The sequence below is a fragment of the Silene latifolia genome, chromosome 10, assembly GCF_048544455.1.
Source record: "Silene latifolia isolate original U9 population chromosome 10, ASM4854445v1, whole genome shotgun sequence".
Taxonomy (NCBI): domain Eukaryota; kingdom Viridiplantae; phylum Streptophyta; class Magnoliopsida; order Caryophyllales; family Caryophyllaceae; genus Silene; species Silene latifolia.
Genome location: NC_133535.1, coordinates 132,497,964 through 132,515,235, shown reverse-complemented (window position 1 = coordinate 132,515,235; position 17,272 = coordinate 132,497,964). Strand labels below are relative to the sequence as shown.

Below are 17,272 nucleotides of genomic sequence, written 5' to 3'. Positions count from 1 at the left end.
TCCGAATTGATCTGACCCGACTTTTTGCAAGGTGTAAAAGCAGTAAATGTGGCGCATAAAAAACTACTCCGTGTAAGATAATCGAAAATGGAAATAAATATATTAATGGAGATGAGGGGATATTATTTTATACCTTTTCTACTCACAACATGCTTTAAACATTTGTTTGGGCGTTGAATACATTTTTGTGGGGAGAAAATAGAGAGTTAAGACTTAAAAATGTCCCAACTACTAATGCAAACCAAAACAAGTACTAGTCCAGCAAGTTAGCAACCTCTAGTTTTGGGTGTCATCGTTCGTTAAGGTTCGTCTCATCTTTCTTTTCATCTAGTTTTTCCGTAATGAGTTTTCTGTATAGTTATACGGAGTACGTCCTTTCTGCATTTCGCGTGTTATCGTTTATTTGATATACGAATACGATACGGAATTAATTTAATTGTGTGTCAAACTTAAAACATGAATTCTGGTTCAATTGAATAGAAAAATTGATTGGGTTTCAATTGAAAAGAGAAATTAAATTGGGTTTATTTCAATTGAAAAGAGAAATTGTGGGTGGATTGACACACAATTAATTAAGTAAATTCGCTCTAGAGATTATTAATTTTGGTGCCGTTATCGGGGAAATTGTTTGTAGTTCAATGGGTGATAATGAAAGTGTTGGACCTAATAATATCCCAGAAGAATTGGTTTCTGAGATTTTATGTTACCTTCCTGTGAAATCGTTGATACGCTTCACAATTGTGCGCAAATCATGGTTTCGTCTAATCAGGAACGACCATTGATTTGCCATGAATAATTATCTTATTCGAACAACCTCATCGTCTAAAGTGTTGAACAATGTTGATTACATGTTTTCCTCTGTTAGGAAATCAGGTAACCCATGTTTGTACTCTTTCACAAAAGCTAAATCCTTTCGATTTTCAACCAAGTTCGAGTGTTTACCTGATCTATCAATAGGGATATCTAACTCCTGTCATGGCATTATCTGCTTTCATTTTTGGAGAGAGGGGATCTTATTGTGTAATCCGTTAATTCAAGAGATCGTGTTGCTGCCACCATGCCCAACAAAGACGACATATAATGGACTAAAAGCACTTGGCTTTGACCCCATTCAAAACGACTACAAGGTTGTCGCTATTAAATTCCCGAGTACAGATAACTATCATTGCACGGTGAACCTTTACTCTTTGCGCCATAGACATTGGCGAAACCTATATGTTAGTAGTTCTCCTCGTTGCATTTATGGAATAGAAGGACGCACTTTAAATTCAAATGGAAGAATGCACAATTGGTTTTTTTCTAAAGAACTTGAGTCAGGGAAGATTGGGAAAGCCTTGCTATCGTTTGACATGGTGGAGGAGGTATTGGAGGAGTTGCCGATGCCAAATTGTGAAGACCCTCACGCCCATGATCATCGACTCTTGTCCTCCACCAGATGGCAGGCTTGCCTCAGCTGTTTCCCCTGGCATTTCAATGGCCGCTTTATTCATGTTTGGGTACTCAAAGATTATATTTGGTGCAAAGCGATTGTTGTTGAATTTCCTGGTTATGACAGAGAGCTTATGCAACCTTCGAACTTTTGGATAAACGATAAAGAGTTATTTGTTAATATAAAGAAGGGAAACATCATAGAAGTGTTCCATTACAACCTTGTCACCCAACAACTTAAAAACACCGGACGCAAGGGACATCTATTCTCTTCAAGCGGTTATGTTGAAAGTCTAGTCTCAATCAAGCATTTCATGTCGCTCCACAATGAATGTAAACATGATGTAGATGGCAATCAAAATGTTGATGAAGACGCAACTTTGAAACAAGAAGACAATGGTGAATACATTTTCCGTGAAGTTAACAGAAAAGGTGTTCGCTGGTCTCGTAGCCTCAACTTGATCAAGCCATCCAAATGATTTTAGTCACAAATATGTACTGTCCCTCCCCGTGTTTGGTCTGATCCAGGCCTTCAAATGATCATATCGACATACAAAATGTTTGTTTCTTACGAAATTGCAGAAATTATAATCTCGGATCTTGAAAGTTATATTGTATGGATTTTTATTGTTATCAATTAAAATAAAAGTAGTCCTACCTTTTTTATTGACCTGCTATGAATTTACCATGAAGCATTTATCTTACTGGAACCTACCTCATCGTCTAGAGTGTTGGACAACATAGATTATTTGATTTGACGATTACAGATCCAATACGCCATGTTTTTATCCTTGGTATCACTTAATATGATTGACAACTTGGATGTTGAAAAATTATAAAATATTTTTTCTTATTTATTTATTTACACAATTACTAGGAGACCATTTACAGACGTCATTGTTAGAACACACTTGGTTGATGATGCCAAGTTTCATTATGATTTAATCGTTTGCCTCTTAGTTTAATGCTTAGTAAATTGAAGTATCCATTGATAGATAAAAAAAGTTCAATGATGATAAAGATGAAGGACAAGTCAAGCATGCCCATTGTCTAGAACAAATGTTGTAAACGAGGTAGTTCAACATATTCTTTTTACGCATTAGTTATGGCAAAACCGTGCAACAGTTCCTGTGACTGTTGCACCATGGTTTCTAGACTAACGAATGGAGAAATTTTCGGGAAAATTCACAAGTGTTTGAAATTCTTTAAAAAGCTCTTTTATGTTCAAGAGGAACATTATTTCAAAACTGAAGAACAAAAAGAACAAAAACAATATGCTTGCACAATAATTTAAAAGATGCCAATCCCATTTGTGCAAGTTGTTTTTCATGCTAAAAATGGGTCTTGTGCTTTTTCCATTTGTGACAAAATTGTGAGTTCCCATATTTTATGGGAAACACTCCTTCTCTTTGGAAAAACGCAGCCACCTTGAGCCTCTCAAACCTGATTGTTCTTTTATACTTTTTAAATGAAAATGCATACTACAAACTTGTGGATATTAGATTAATGTAGTGTTAAGATCCTTCTCTTACAACACTACCCTTCTCTATAAATAGCCACTTCATTTTTCATTTATTGCAAGACTTTGAAAGAGCATTCATTGTAAACACTTTGCAAATCTTTTCGGCATTAAAAGCTTTGTTCTTCAATCATTTGCAAAACCCCGTTTTCTGTTTTTCAAAAGTCTTCAATTGTTTTTCAAAGCTGTAAAATCTCCAAGTATCAGTTCGCTTAACTGTTGCATAAACGAATATGTTCAATGATTCTCGTGTTTAGGTCTTAATTGTAATCTCCATGTTCTTAAGTGAACCATTGAGATTCTGACTCTGTAAACCGTTGAGATAGAACCTTAAGTCTTGAAGCGGAGTAGCTTTGAGCAAGAGAAAGTCTTGAAGCGGAGTAGCTTTAAGCAATTACAACCGGAGTAGGTTGTCGAGTTGTTTTCATTGTAATGGTTTAGTTAAGTTTGAATAAATTTCTAAACAAGTAATAAAATAACGGTTGGACGTAGGCTCCGGCGTAAGAGCTGAATCAATTTTTAAAACATCGTCTTGTTTGTTTATTTACTTTCACGTTCTCTTATCATTCTTCTTTTACACGTTAATCTCGCTCTCAGTGCTGTGCAACAGTCTCTCATACTATTGCATAGACCTGCTGTACCATTTGTGAACTTACAATCCATTAAGTTTCTCAAACTCGTATTAATAGATCTTACTTGTGTTAGTCATTAACCAAGTAAAGGAGAAAATCTTTAAAAGGTACACCTAATTCACCCCCTCCCCCTCTTAGGTGTTTATCGTTCTTAACTTTTCAATTGGTATCAGAGCCTAGTGCTCTTTATATTGGTTAAAACCAAAGAGTTGATCCCATAGTTATGGACGATTCAAAACACACTAATTATCCCATCTTTAAGGGAGAAAAATATGCCTGGTGAAAACATCGCATGGAGCACTATGTTAAAAGTACGGACTACGAATGTTGGTTGATCATTCAAAATCGTCCCCTCAATATTGAGGTGATTAATGCCGATGGCACTAAGTCTATCAAAAGTGAGGACAAATATGTTGAGGCCGATTATAGAAAAGTCGAGAAAAACTCTAAAGCCATGTCCATCCTTCAATATGGCATCAGTGAACAAGAGATCAACCGGATATCCGGATGTGACTCGGCAAAGGCAATTTGGGACACCCTAAATCTTGCTTATGAGGGAACGTCACAAGTCAAAAAGTACTGTGTTGATCTTCTCATGCAACAATATGAGATGTTCAATATGGGAAAAGATGAGTCAATCAATAGTTTGTTTTCTCGTTTCTCTAGTATTGTTAATGACCTCAAGAGTCTAGGTAGAAACTTTGAATGCTAGGATTTAGTACGTAAAATCCTTCGTACCCTATCTGAAAAATGGCAACCGAAGGTTACGGCTATTGAGGAAGCTAAAGACCTTTCTTTGCTATCCCTTAATGAACTTATGGGCTCACTCATGGCTCATGAGTTAACTCTCATGAAGCGTTCCGGTGAAAGCTCTAAAGGGAAAGGACTTGCTCTTTATGCTCTCTCAAGTGATGAGGAGGATGAAGATCACGAGTTTGCAATGTTCACTAAAAACTTGTTGGCATGATTAATGGTCGAAACTCACAAAGGTCTAATAACTATACTAGCAAACGATGCTTTCCCAAAAGAAAGTCTACTTCCACTGTTGGTTGCTTCAAATGTGGTGACAAGGGTCACCAAATCAAAGAATGCCCAATGTGGAATGACATTAAGTCTAAAGAAAAGCGTGAGTTTGCTAAAAGAGAATACAAAAGCAAAGTAATGACTCCCATTTGGGGAATGTCAGATTCTGAAGAGGACGATGTCCTTGAGAAAGAATTGGATGCCAAACTTAGCATCTCGTCTCAGTCAAGCAATGATGTTCCAAAGTCAACAAAGAAAGAAAGTGTCAAATGTCTTATGGCTCACTCCGTGGACTCAGATTCAGATTCTGACATTGAGGTAAATAAGCTCAAGAAAAAGGTTCGATCTTTCTATAAAGACAAAATCTGTCATCTCCTAGACCAATTCATTGATAAGTGTCGTGTCCAAAGCAATAAATTAGAGGCTATGCAAACTGAAATTGAAGACATAGCCGAAGAAAATGTTGGTCTAAAAGAATGTCTAAATGAGGTAGATCAACCTAGTTCATCATCGAGTCTTGAAAAGGAGATTAAAAGGCTCCGAAAACAGAATCTGTTTCTTGCTAAAAGAGTGGATGAATTACATGCAACAGATCAATGCAATGTTGCATCTGTGTCTAACAAGGGAGAAGAGTCCTTTGACAAAGCTGTGTCCTCACTAACCAAAGAACGTGACCAACTTTTGATTGATCTTGCAACATGTCAAAATGTAAAAGAGGAACTTGTCAAAATTGCTGAAATGCTAAATGATGAGTCAAGTCATGTTAAAAGTACTTTAGATCGAGTGCAAAATTCGAATAATGATCTTCTCGTTCAAATTGAAACTCTGAAAAAGGTTGAACAAATCCATGCAACAGATGATACAACTGTTGCATCTGAGTCTATGAAGGAAATTGAGACTCTCACAAAACATGTGTCTTCACTAACTAAAAAACGTGACTCTTTGTTAGCTGACCTTACCTTGTGCAAAAGAGACAACAAGCAACTTAAGCAAATTGGCTTATTGCTTAGTGATGAAGTGAGACATGCTAAACATGCGTTCGACAAAGTAGGTCAACTAAATCTTAATCATCTTGCTAAAATTGAAAAACTAACCAAAGAGCTAGATGAGGCTAAGATGTTCTATTTGAAATGGGAAGGAAGTCAGAATGTCTTGGAGTTTCTTCTAAAACAATCTCAAGAATATGAAAACCGTGCAAAAATCTTTGGACTTGGTTTCAAATGCAACAGATTCTACGCTTTGTTGCACTCAAACCAAGACCAAAGTGTAAATCGATTTTCGAAGAAGAAAGTATCTGGCCTTCCGAGTACATTATCTGCAATTCGTGGTAAAACTGGTCATGAGTTTAATGGTTGTGAAAAGAGAGTCCTTGACCTAGAAAGAAGTACCAAAGTGGCTAAACATGTTTGGATTAAAAAGAAAGAAGTCAGGAAAGTTGTTGTTAAGAAGGAGCCCAAACTTGTTTGGGTTCCTAAACTAAACGTTTAATTTCTTATAGGCATTAGCGAAAGGCAACAGCAATTGGTACTTAGACAGTGGATGCTCTCGTCACATCACGGGAGACGAAAACCAATTCCTTTCGCTAGAAGCCTACGATGGTGGCATGGTGACTTTTGGTGACAACAAACGAGGTGAAATCATTGGTATTGGAAAAGTTGGTAAGTCAAAGTCACTATGTATCGACAAAGTGTTGCTTGTCAAAGGTTTGAAACACAATCTTCTAAGCATATCACAATTGTGTGATCGAGGTAACATCGTTGAATTTCTTGCTAGTGAATGTAGAATAATTGATGGAAAAACTAGAGAACTCATTCTTGAAGGTAAACGTGTCAAAGATGTTTACATGACTAACTTATACTCATTGTCAAGTCAAACACTATCATGCATGAGTGTCCAAAAGAATGACCCTTGGCTTTGGCATAAACGACTTGGTCATGTAAATGCTAAAACACTTAATACCCTTAAGAGGCTTGATCTAGTTGATGGCATTCCTAACATCAAATTTGAATTCAAATCACTTTGTGACGAATGTGTTAAAGGTAAACAAGTAAAATGCTCCTTTAAATCCAAAAAGATTGTTAGCACTTCCTTACCTCTTGAACTCATTCACATAGACTTATGTGGACCTATGCGTATTATTAGTAAAGGTGGAAGTCGCTATATTTGTGTCATTATTGATGATTTTACAAGATTTGTTTGGCTTCTTTTCTTAAGTTCTAAAGATCAAACTTTTGATGAATTCTTAATTTGGGTTAAAAAGGTCTAAAACAAATTTGGTTATAAACTTGTCTCCTTGAGATCCGGCCATGGAACCGAATTTGAGAATTTATCATTTGAGTCTTATTGCAATGAGTACGGTATTAGCCACAATTTTTCGGCCGCAAGAACCCCTCAACAAAATGGGGTTGTGGAACGAATGAATCGAACTCTTGAAAATATGGCTAGGATCATGCTAATAAGTTCTAAAGTGGCAAGAAACTTTTGGGCCGAGGCCGTTAACACATCTTGTTATATCTATAATCGAGTCATGATTAGAAAAATCATTAACAAAACCCCTTATGAATTACTACGAGGAAGAAAACCTAACATCTCCCATCTAAAGTGCTTTGGTAGTAAATGTTTTGTACATAATAATGGAAAAGACAACCTAGGCAAATTTGATGCTCGTAGTGATGAAGGTGTTTTTGTTGGTTATTCCAACCATAGTAAAGCTTACAAAGTTTATAACAAGAGAACCATGAAAATGGAAGAAAGCGTTCATGTAATATTTGACGAATCTAGTCTCTTTGTTTCAAACACTCAGGTTAATGATGAAGATGATGTGGAAGACGATGACTTCGAAATTGGAATGATACGTCATGACATGGATCAAGTCGTGGAAGAAGCTGAGCAACACTTGGAGCCACTGTTGCTTGAGGAGGCTGGCCAAAATTCAGGGGGAACTAACCCTCCCTTATCTCAAAATGGAGTCAGCTCATCCAGGGAGAATGAGGAGTGCAGTGAAACAACCACTAACCAAATTGAAACCAATCCACAAACACCCTCACACAATATTCCCCATGCAACAGTCACTGACACTATTGCATCAGAACCAAACGAAACAAATGAGGCCTCTAACACCCTTGTTCCAAGGAAATGGAAGCATCAAGGTTCCCATCCTCTATCAAATTTAACCAGTGACCTTACCTCTGGAATCAAAACCAGATCATCTCTCCAAAATCACTGTGCTTTCGAAGCATTCATATCACAAATTGAACCCACAAATATCACAATGGCACTATCCGATGAATATTGGGTCACGGCTATGCAAGAAGAATTGGAGCAATTTGAGAGAAACAAGGTATGGCATCTGGTCCCTAGACCATCTCAACGTACTGTAATTGGTGTGAGATGGGTCTATCGCAATAAGCTTGATGATGTTGGAGAAATCGTAAGGAATAAAGCTAGACTAGTGGTACAAGGGTTTAATCAACAAGAAGGGATTGATTACGATGAAACCTTTGCACCGGTAGCTAGGCTTGAGGCCATACGAATGCTCATAGCTTTTGCATCTCATGTTGGCATAAAACTTTTTCAAATGGATGTTAAAACTGCTTTCTTAAATGGCTATCTTGAAGAAGAAGTTTTTGTCGAACAACCTCCGGGCTTTATAAACAATGAGTTCCCTAATCACGTATTTAAACTTGACAAAACACTTTATGGTTTAAAAGAGGCTCCCCGAGCCTGGTATGATAGGCTTTCCAAATTCCTATTAGAAAATGGTTTTATACGTGGTTCGGTTGATAAGACATTGTTTATCAAGTCACAATCAGAGGAACTATTGCTTGTGCAAGTATATGTCGATGACATTATTTTCGGTGCAACTAACAACATTCTTTATAAGTATTTTTCGGATCTTATGACTTCTGAATTTGAAATGAGCATGATGGGAGAACTTGGATTCTTCCTTGGTCTTCAAATTAAGCAAGATGAAAAAGGAACCATGATCCACCAACAAAAGTACTTAAAGGAAATGATAAGTAAGTTTGGGTTAACTAGCTCGAATCCTATGCCTACACCTATGATTGCCAAGCTTAATCTTGACAAAGACGAAAATGGTAAGAGTGTTAGTGAAAGGGTATATCGAGGTATGATCGGTTCATTGCTTTATTTAACCGCTAGTCGACCCGACATACAATTTAGTGTGTGCGTATGCGCTCGTTTCCAATCAAATCCTAAAGAATCACATTTCAAAGCCGTCAAACGGATTTTTAGGTATTTGATTGGAACGAAAGGTTTATACCTTTGGTACCCAACTTATTATGACATTGATCTTGTAGGATTTTCGGATGCGGGTTATGCCGGGAGTTCGTTGGATAGAAAAAGCACCTCGGGTATTGCCACTTTATTAGGACCGTGCCTTATCTCATGGGCATCCAAGAAACAAAATACCGTTTCTCTATCCACGACCGAAAGTGAGTATGTAAGTGCCGCTCTTTGTTGTGCTCAAATTCTTTGGGTACGACAACAATTGCGTGATTACGGTCTTATTTTCGAAACTACTCCCATATTTTGTGATAATACAAGTGCCATTAACATCTCGAAAAATCCAATACAACATTCTAGGACAAAACACATTGACATAAGACATCACTTTCTATGTGATCAAGTCGAAAAAGGAAATATATGTCTAACCTTTTGTAGAACGGAAAATCAAATTGCGGACATTTTTACAAAACCGTTAGAAAGGGAACAATTCGTAAAACTTCGGTTGGAAATTGGTTTGTTAGGCGACATGTGACACAAATTAAAATTAACTTTCCCATATGATTGACTAGAGATAAAATGATGTATATATGTTCTCAAGTTTAAAAATGTCTAATTTATCATATGACAAGTGTGCCCAAAAAATTGCATTGGAACTCCACATTTTGCATTTGAATTATTTGCATTGAGCCTTGCACTTACTTTATGTCCTATCAAGCTAATCCTACCCTAGCCGTCCCCTATACAATCATCATTTCCCACATTTATACTTCACCTCACCTATCAACCACTCCCTCTTTAAATCCAACCGTCCCTAAATTAAAACCCCCATGTAATAACTCCACTTTCCCATTTACCCACAAACTCTCTTCAAAATTTAAAAATTCCTTCAACTTCTTTCATCTTCTAAACCGTCAAACCCATCACCCTCATAATGGCTCTCAAAAATCAACTAGAAGAGAAATTCAAAATCTTAGAAATACATTCAACCCCAAATATATTGCCCAGCAAAAAATGGCCACCAAATCCGCTGCAAGTGTTGAAAAATCCGACAAACCCACCCCGTCTCCTACCAAGCCGCCAACAGTCAAGCCAAATGTTGCACGAAAGAAATCCATGGTTGTCAAAGGAAGAGGCCGTGGTATAGGAGGCCGTGGTGGATTAAAACGAAGTCCACCAATCTCGTTGATGTTGGACCCAAATGTTGATGTTGATTCCGAGGAAGACGAGCCCACGCTCAAACAAATAGCAAGCAACATCCACAAAGACAAAGAAATTGATGATGATGTGGTTGTTGCTACTGTTATTGAAGAAGAAAAGGAAAATGAGGTTGTTGATGATGTTGTTGAGGAGGAAAAAGAAAAAGAATCAGAAAAGGTGAATGAGAAAGATGTTGAAGAGAAAAATGAAATTGAAAATAATGATGATAAGGAAGAAAAAATGAGTGAAAAAGATGAGGAAAGAGAGAAAGAGAGTGGACTAGAGAAAGAAAAGGGAACAGTGAATGAGAAAGATGCCGAAAAAATTAATTCCCCAAATCAAAATTCAGAAAAAGAAGTCCTCCAGAGGAAGAGGTCATTCCCAACATTGAAACCACAAATGAACCCACCAATGAAGACATTGTTGCTGATGAATTTGACCCCCTTTCCACCGAAAACCCCAAAACAAAATCCCAAATCAAAATCACCGAACTGTTTGGTGATGATGATGATATTATCATTGAAACTCACACCAAATCAAAGGCAAAATCTAAGGCGGGTATCAAAAGAAAGAAGGAATCAAAACCAAAAGCGGCTAAAAAGCCGAGGTACCCACGGAAGAAGGAGGTGGTCTTTCCAACGGAAGATGATGATGTTATTGAGGATAAAATTCCTCTCAATACATGCACGGAGTTGATGGTCACCACTCACGATGAGGCATTCAAGAACGAGGTCCTTGCTCATCTCAACTCTCTCGACCTTCCGGATGACACCCTCAAGCTATGTCACGGCATGCTTACATATTGCTTCCACAGTGGCAGACGATACAAGAAAACATGGTATGATTCTTCCCCGACTTTTGAATCCTTCAAAGCTGCTATTTTTGGTCTGGATTGGTTTAATCTCCTCGACAAATTCTCTCCGGTTTACATGTCGGAGTTAATTCAGTTCTATGCAACAGTCAAGGTTGATGTTGCATCAGGAACTTTCTCGGCATTTATAAACCAAAAACCCTTTGTCTTGACCATTGACCAACTTGCCTCTTACCTTGAGGTTGAAGCCGTGGGTCTTACCACCTTTCCTAAAACTACTTGGGGTGATGTTGATGAAACTATGGCTAGTGAGGTTATGAGAACCCTTCGACTCGACAATGAAAATGGCACCACCAACATATATGCCCATGAACTTCAAGCCCCCCACCGTTTTACCTTTAACCTTGTTCACCGAGCCATTTTACCAAGCAATAACAGTAGGGGACGATATTCTCTCCGTGAGATGCTCCTTATTCACCACATTATCAAACGCCGTCCCATCAACCTTCCCCAACTAATCTTCCACCGTATCAATGAGATTGCCCCCGACCTCCAAAAGGGGAAATTTGATAAGAAAACCGTGATTCCATACGGTATGTGGTTGTCCATTGTCTTCATGAAACGGAAGATAGTCATGAAAGGTAGCCCCGGTATTGAAAAACTCACTGATGACATGACCATGGGTTTGCTTTCTCAAATGACTTTGGCTATCAACAACGGGAAGTTGACTCGCAAGTACTTGGGTAGAGGTAAAACTGGTGCAACAGTTGGCTCAACTGTTGAAATGGGTGTTGTACTCGGTAAGTTGGACAAGCTTATGAACATGGTGTCCAAATTGGTTGTGGACAATGAGACCCTTAAGGAAGATGTTGCTGATCTCAAAACCCTGAATGAAGATCTCATTGAGCGTGTGCAAGCTCTTGGTGGTCATGTGTCCGATGATGAATGAGGCATCCGTACCTACCCTTGCCCTCCTATCCTTTTGACTCTTTGTTCTTAATTCTTGTGCAAATTATGAGCTGTTTCTTTTCTCTTATTTTGAACATTTTTCTTTGGTTTAATTATGTACTACTTGAACATATTTCTGTCCTTCTCTTGATGATGTCAAGAGGGGGAAGTAGCTAAATTATGTGTTTATGTGTTAACTAACAACTCTTCGGCTAACGTTCACCGTGAATTTGTCTTAGCTATGATGATTAGATGTTCTACTTAGGCCAAGCATGTTGACCCCCATTCACCTTGATCATGGTTAATTGATGTTCTTATTATTTGGTTCAAAGACCGACTCACCATGGGCTTAGGGGGAACTTCACACATATTTAAAACTTGCCATCATCAAAGGGGGAATTTGTTAGAACACACTTGGTTGATGATGCCAAGTTTCATTATGATTTAATCGTTTGCCTCTTAGTTTAATGCTTAGCAAATTGAAGTATCCAATGATAGATCAAAGAAGTTCAATGATGATCAAGATGAAGGACAAGTCAAGCATGCCCATTGTCTAGAACAAATGTTGTAAACGAGGTAGTTCAACATATTCTTTTTACGCATTAGTTATGGCAAAACCGTGCAACAGTTCCTGTGACTGTTGCACCATGGTTTCTGGTACTAACGAATGGAGAAATTTTCGGGAAAATTCACAAGTGTTTGAAATTCTTTAAAAAGCTCTTCTATGCTCAAGAGGAACATTATTTCAAAACTGAATAACAAAAAGAACAAAAAGAATATGCTTGCACAATAATTTAAAAGATGACAATCCCATTTGTGCAAGTTGTTTTTCATGCTAAAAATGGGTCTTATGCTTTTTCCATTTGTGGCAAAATTGTGAGTTCCCATATTTTATGGGAAACACTCCTTCTCTTTGGAAAAACGCAGCCACCTTGAGCCTCTCAAACCTAATTGTTCTTTTATACTTTTTAAATGAAAATGCATACTACAAACTTGTGGATATTAGATTAATGTAGTGTTAAGATCCTTCTCTTACAACACTACCCTTCTCTATAAATAGCCACTTCATTTTTCATTTATTGCAAGACTTTGAAAGAGCATTCATTGTAAACACTTTGCAAATCTTTTCAGCATTAAAAGCTTTGTTCTTCAATCATTTGCAAAACCGTTTTCTGTTTTTCAAAAGTCTTCAATTGTTTTTCAAAGCTGTAAAATCTCCAAGTATCAGTTCGCTTAACTGTTGCATAAACGAATATGTTCAATGATTCTCGTGTTTAGGTCTTAATTGTAATCTCCATGTTCTTAAGTGAACCACTGAGATTCTGACTCTGTAAACCGTTGAGATAGAACCTTAAGTCTTGAAGCGGAGTTGCTTTGAGCAAGAGAAAGTCTTGAAGCGGAGTAGCTTTAAGCAATTGCAACCGGAGTAGGTTGGCGAGTTGTTTTCATTGTAATGGTTTAGTTAAGTTTGAGTAAATTTCTAAACAAGCAATAAAATAACGGTTGGACGTAGGCTCCGGAGTAGGAGCGGAACCAATTTTTAAAACATCGTCTTGTTTGTTTATTTACTTTCATGTTCTCTTATCATTCTTCTTTTACACGTTAATCTCACTCTCGGTCTTTGTCTGTGATCTCTCATCTTGTTGCATAGACTGTTGTACCGATTTGTGAACTTACAATCCATTAAGTTTCTCAAACTCGTATTAATAGATCTTACTTGTGTTAGTCATTAACCAAGTAAAGGAGAAAATTTTTAAAAGGTACACCTAATTCACCCCTCCCCCTCTTAAGTGTTTATCGTTCTTAACTCTTCAGTCATCACTAAAAACACACTTTAAAAAAAGACATAATATTTGGCTGGCCCTAAAAGGCAGAATGATTAACTTGAAACCAGCATGTTAATTAGACACTTGCTGCCATTTATTTATATTTAATTATTAAGATTATTAAGCAAGCAAGAAGGAAGAGAGAAGTAAAAGGAGAGGTATCTAGTAGAGGAAGGTCTCTCCTTCTCTACAGTCTTTCTTATCAAGGGATCCTTCCTTTGGTGCACAGTCCACAAACTGGGATGCGGTGCCATCCAGGCAGAAATGTAGTTCGGTGATATACTTCTCCTTCGTTGAGCAAAGAATATGTGGCTCTCTAATTCCTCGACTTGACAGCGCTTGTCTTAGACTCTGGGGATTATTGGGTTTGCCTACATGGATATATATATATATATATATATATATATATATATATATATATATATATATATATATATATATATATATATATATATATATATATACGAATTACTAAGTAATGTCATAATTAATTATCAAGTAGTTTACAGGAAGAAAATAATATAGTACCTGCTTGGTTTATAAAGACATTGGTTATATCAAGGCCTTGAAATAGACTTAGTGTGTGCTCGAAATACCGATGAAACTGGTTTTTGAACAATGGGTCTACCTGCCCATGCTTTTTCCATTCCTTGGCCCAGAATTCCTCGGTAGATTTGATATTGATAGGATTACCTTCCTCGTCGACTTTGTAGTTTGTTATGTCTGGCTAAAGTTGAAGCATGCTCTCTTTGATGTCGGAAAGAAGTTCGACATCAAATTGTTGAGGTGAGGGGACTTTAGTCTTAGAAGGATCAATGACCCAGAGGCCATGAATGGTGAAAGTATGGGGTAATTTCTTGCGATTTTTGTAGCCGGGGTTTCTCAGATATTCCGTACAATATCCGTTGGGCCAAATTAAGGCGAGTTTGTAGGATAATTCTTGATTTTCAATTACAGTCATCTTCAAAGATGTTTGAAGAGTTTTGAGGGATGATCATCAACTTGGCATTCGATTTTTTATAGACTTAATCATTTTGTTGCAATTCATCTTATTAGAGGTTTTGTTTTGTTAAGTATTTTGTGTACGTTTTCTTCTCAGGTTTTACTTCCTTAATGGCCTTTATTTATAGAGGCATCACTGCCATTTGTGTAACATACCAGTCAGTACTAGTAGTTAACATTGTAAATTGTACAGTAATACGTATAAAACAAAAACAAAAACAAAAACAAAAAAGGGGCATTCCGAGAATTGAACTCGGGACCTCTTGCACCCTAAGCAAGAATCATGCCACTAGACCAAATGCCCTTGTTATACCCTGCAACAATAAAATAAAATATTATTCTGTAATTATATTTGTTTCTAGTAATTAGTAGGGAGTACATATAACATTATTGATGATTAAAGCATAATAATATGTGGACTCAATTCAAATTTCCAAAACCAAAATCTTTTTTGCCAATTCTTTAAATTGAATTTTATTCCAATTTTACAGTGAGGTACCTTTTCAAAATCATACTAAAGAATTTTCTAGCTAATGGACCATAAATTTTTGTATTTCTTTAGTTAAAATCTTCGATTTTTATTTTTTCTAGTAAACTCTACTCATGCGCACCCTAAATCATTTTCGTCTCTTGAAGCCTTAACTTCAAATACTCGTTCAGCCACCTTATGAACTTCATCATTATTCCTCTTACCAGGCAATTCTATAGTAAAATTACAATTTGCAAATGTTATCTTAGAGCTTCTATTTCATTTGTTGAATGATTACAAAACTTTGATACAAAACCAGCATTAGGACCTAACTTGCTTGGAACACTTTTTTAGCATTGTACGTAAATTTGTAGGGTGTCATATGATTATTCAATTCACATAAATTTGATACATATTATGCATAAAAACAAAGGTTTTATAGATACCTAGGATAGCATACATAAAATAAGAAAGCCAATAATAATAATTAAAAGGTGCAAACCTACTTCAACCACATTAATTAAACTTTATCTAATTCAAGGGGTTTCTTAATTAATTATTGAACATAATTTTTTTTTTCAGGCATTTAAGTGGTTACAATTCCTTCTTTGTTTTTTTTTTTTGGACAAAGGGAGCATTATATAAATAAAAACCAAACAGAGTTCAAAGGTACATCACGGGGGCGGGTCCGGGGAAAGAGGCACGCAGGCCAAAACAGAGTCTAGAGTACAGAGTTCTAAAACAAAGGGAGGGGTGTGATCCCACTCAAAACAACCCGAAGAAATACTAGAGTCCCTAATGGAATAGTGGGCAATGGCATCAGCGACCCGGTTGACCGATCTCTTCTCAAAAACAAGCTTCAAATGCGGGTAGTCCTGCAAGAGGGTCCTACACTCAAGAATAATGTTAGTAAAAGGTCCACAGGGGGCAGAGGCGCCCAAAATGGAAGTAACCGCATCCAGACAGTCAGAGGCAATCAAAACGTTATTCACAAGGACTCTAGAGCGTAAAATCCCTTCCCGAATGGCAAGGACCTCACACAGGTAGGGGTTAAGACCAAAAGAGCGGGTGGACCAACCTAAAACCCAGGAACCAAGACCGTCTCTGATAACACACCCCATGCTAGTGACAGAGGAAGAGGGGGAGAAAGCCGCGTCAACGTTGGTTTTAAGCCAACCAAGCGGTGGAGGGGCCCAGCTCAAAGGGTAGCTAAAGGCATCAAGGTGGGTGGAACAAATAACAGGGGCGGTGAGAGGACGGTTAGAGGCACAGGTCCAGGCAAAGGATTGGGAGGCAACCAAGGCGCAGAAAGAGGAGGGGGAGGAGGGGGTAGAGGCGGAGGGGGAGAAGATTAACTCGCAGCGGCGCAACCAAAGGCGCCAAAGGACGAAGGTGAAAAGGGTAATCCAACTACGGGGTTTGGAGGTGCAGTTATCATAGATCCAGTAATGGAGGTCGGCAGTGAAGAAGGAATCAGGGGCATTAAGGATAGACCAAGAGTGAGAGGCAAAGCTACAATCTCTAAGAGCATGAAGAGAGGTCTCAGGGATAGAAGGGTTAGGACTGTTGATTCCCATTATTTTTGGTTTGATTGAAACATATGGTAGCGCATGCATGCATCTCAGCTTGTATATATTTCAATTCCCTTTTTAATATATTTATTTAAAGGGAAATGATAAATAACGCGTAATGTGCAAATTTAATAATTCCATCTCTACCTAGATATAAAAGAGTGATGCATATTTGATCATGTATGTTTGAAAACAATAGGCTTAAATTTTTCGGATTACAAAATAATAATATAAACCGCTTATAAATAAAATGAGATGATTGTTACTGGATACTGTGGCTTGTGGATTCAATCTATATATATACAAAGTCTTATATATTATATGACTATATACTTTTCATTCTTTTCGGTAATCTAATTTATCACATATGAAGACTAAGTATTTACGATAAAGAGAATTTGGTCGTTTTATAATGTGAGATACAATCTTATTGTATAATTTGTGATTAAGATAAGTATTAGAGAATATTAGGTAGAATATTATATTAGGAATATTAGGAAAATATATTATGGTTAAGATAATATATTTGTTAGGATATTATTCATGTGGAATATACTTGGATTGTTCCCCAAGGCATTCTGCTATATATTGTAATCGT

At 37.2% G+C, this 17,272-nt stretch overlaps 1 non-coding gene across 1 annotated transcript; it reads right to left on the bottom strand.

The window, feature by feature from the left end:
* Positions 1-14,866: 14,866 nt before the first annotated feature.
* TRNAP-AGG (transfer RNA proline (anticodon AGG)) lies at positions 14,867-14,938 on the bottom strand. Its single transcript has one exon. It is a non-coding gene; the product is annotated as a tRNA-Pro (tRNA).
* Positions 14,939-17,272: the final 2,334 nt, after the last annotated feature.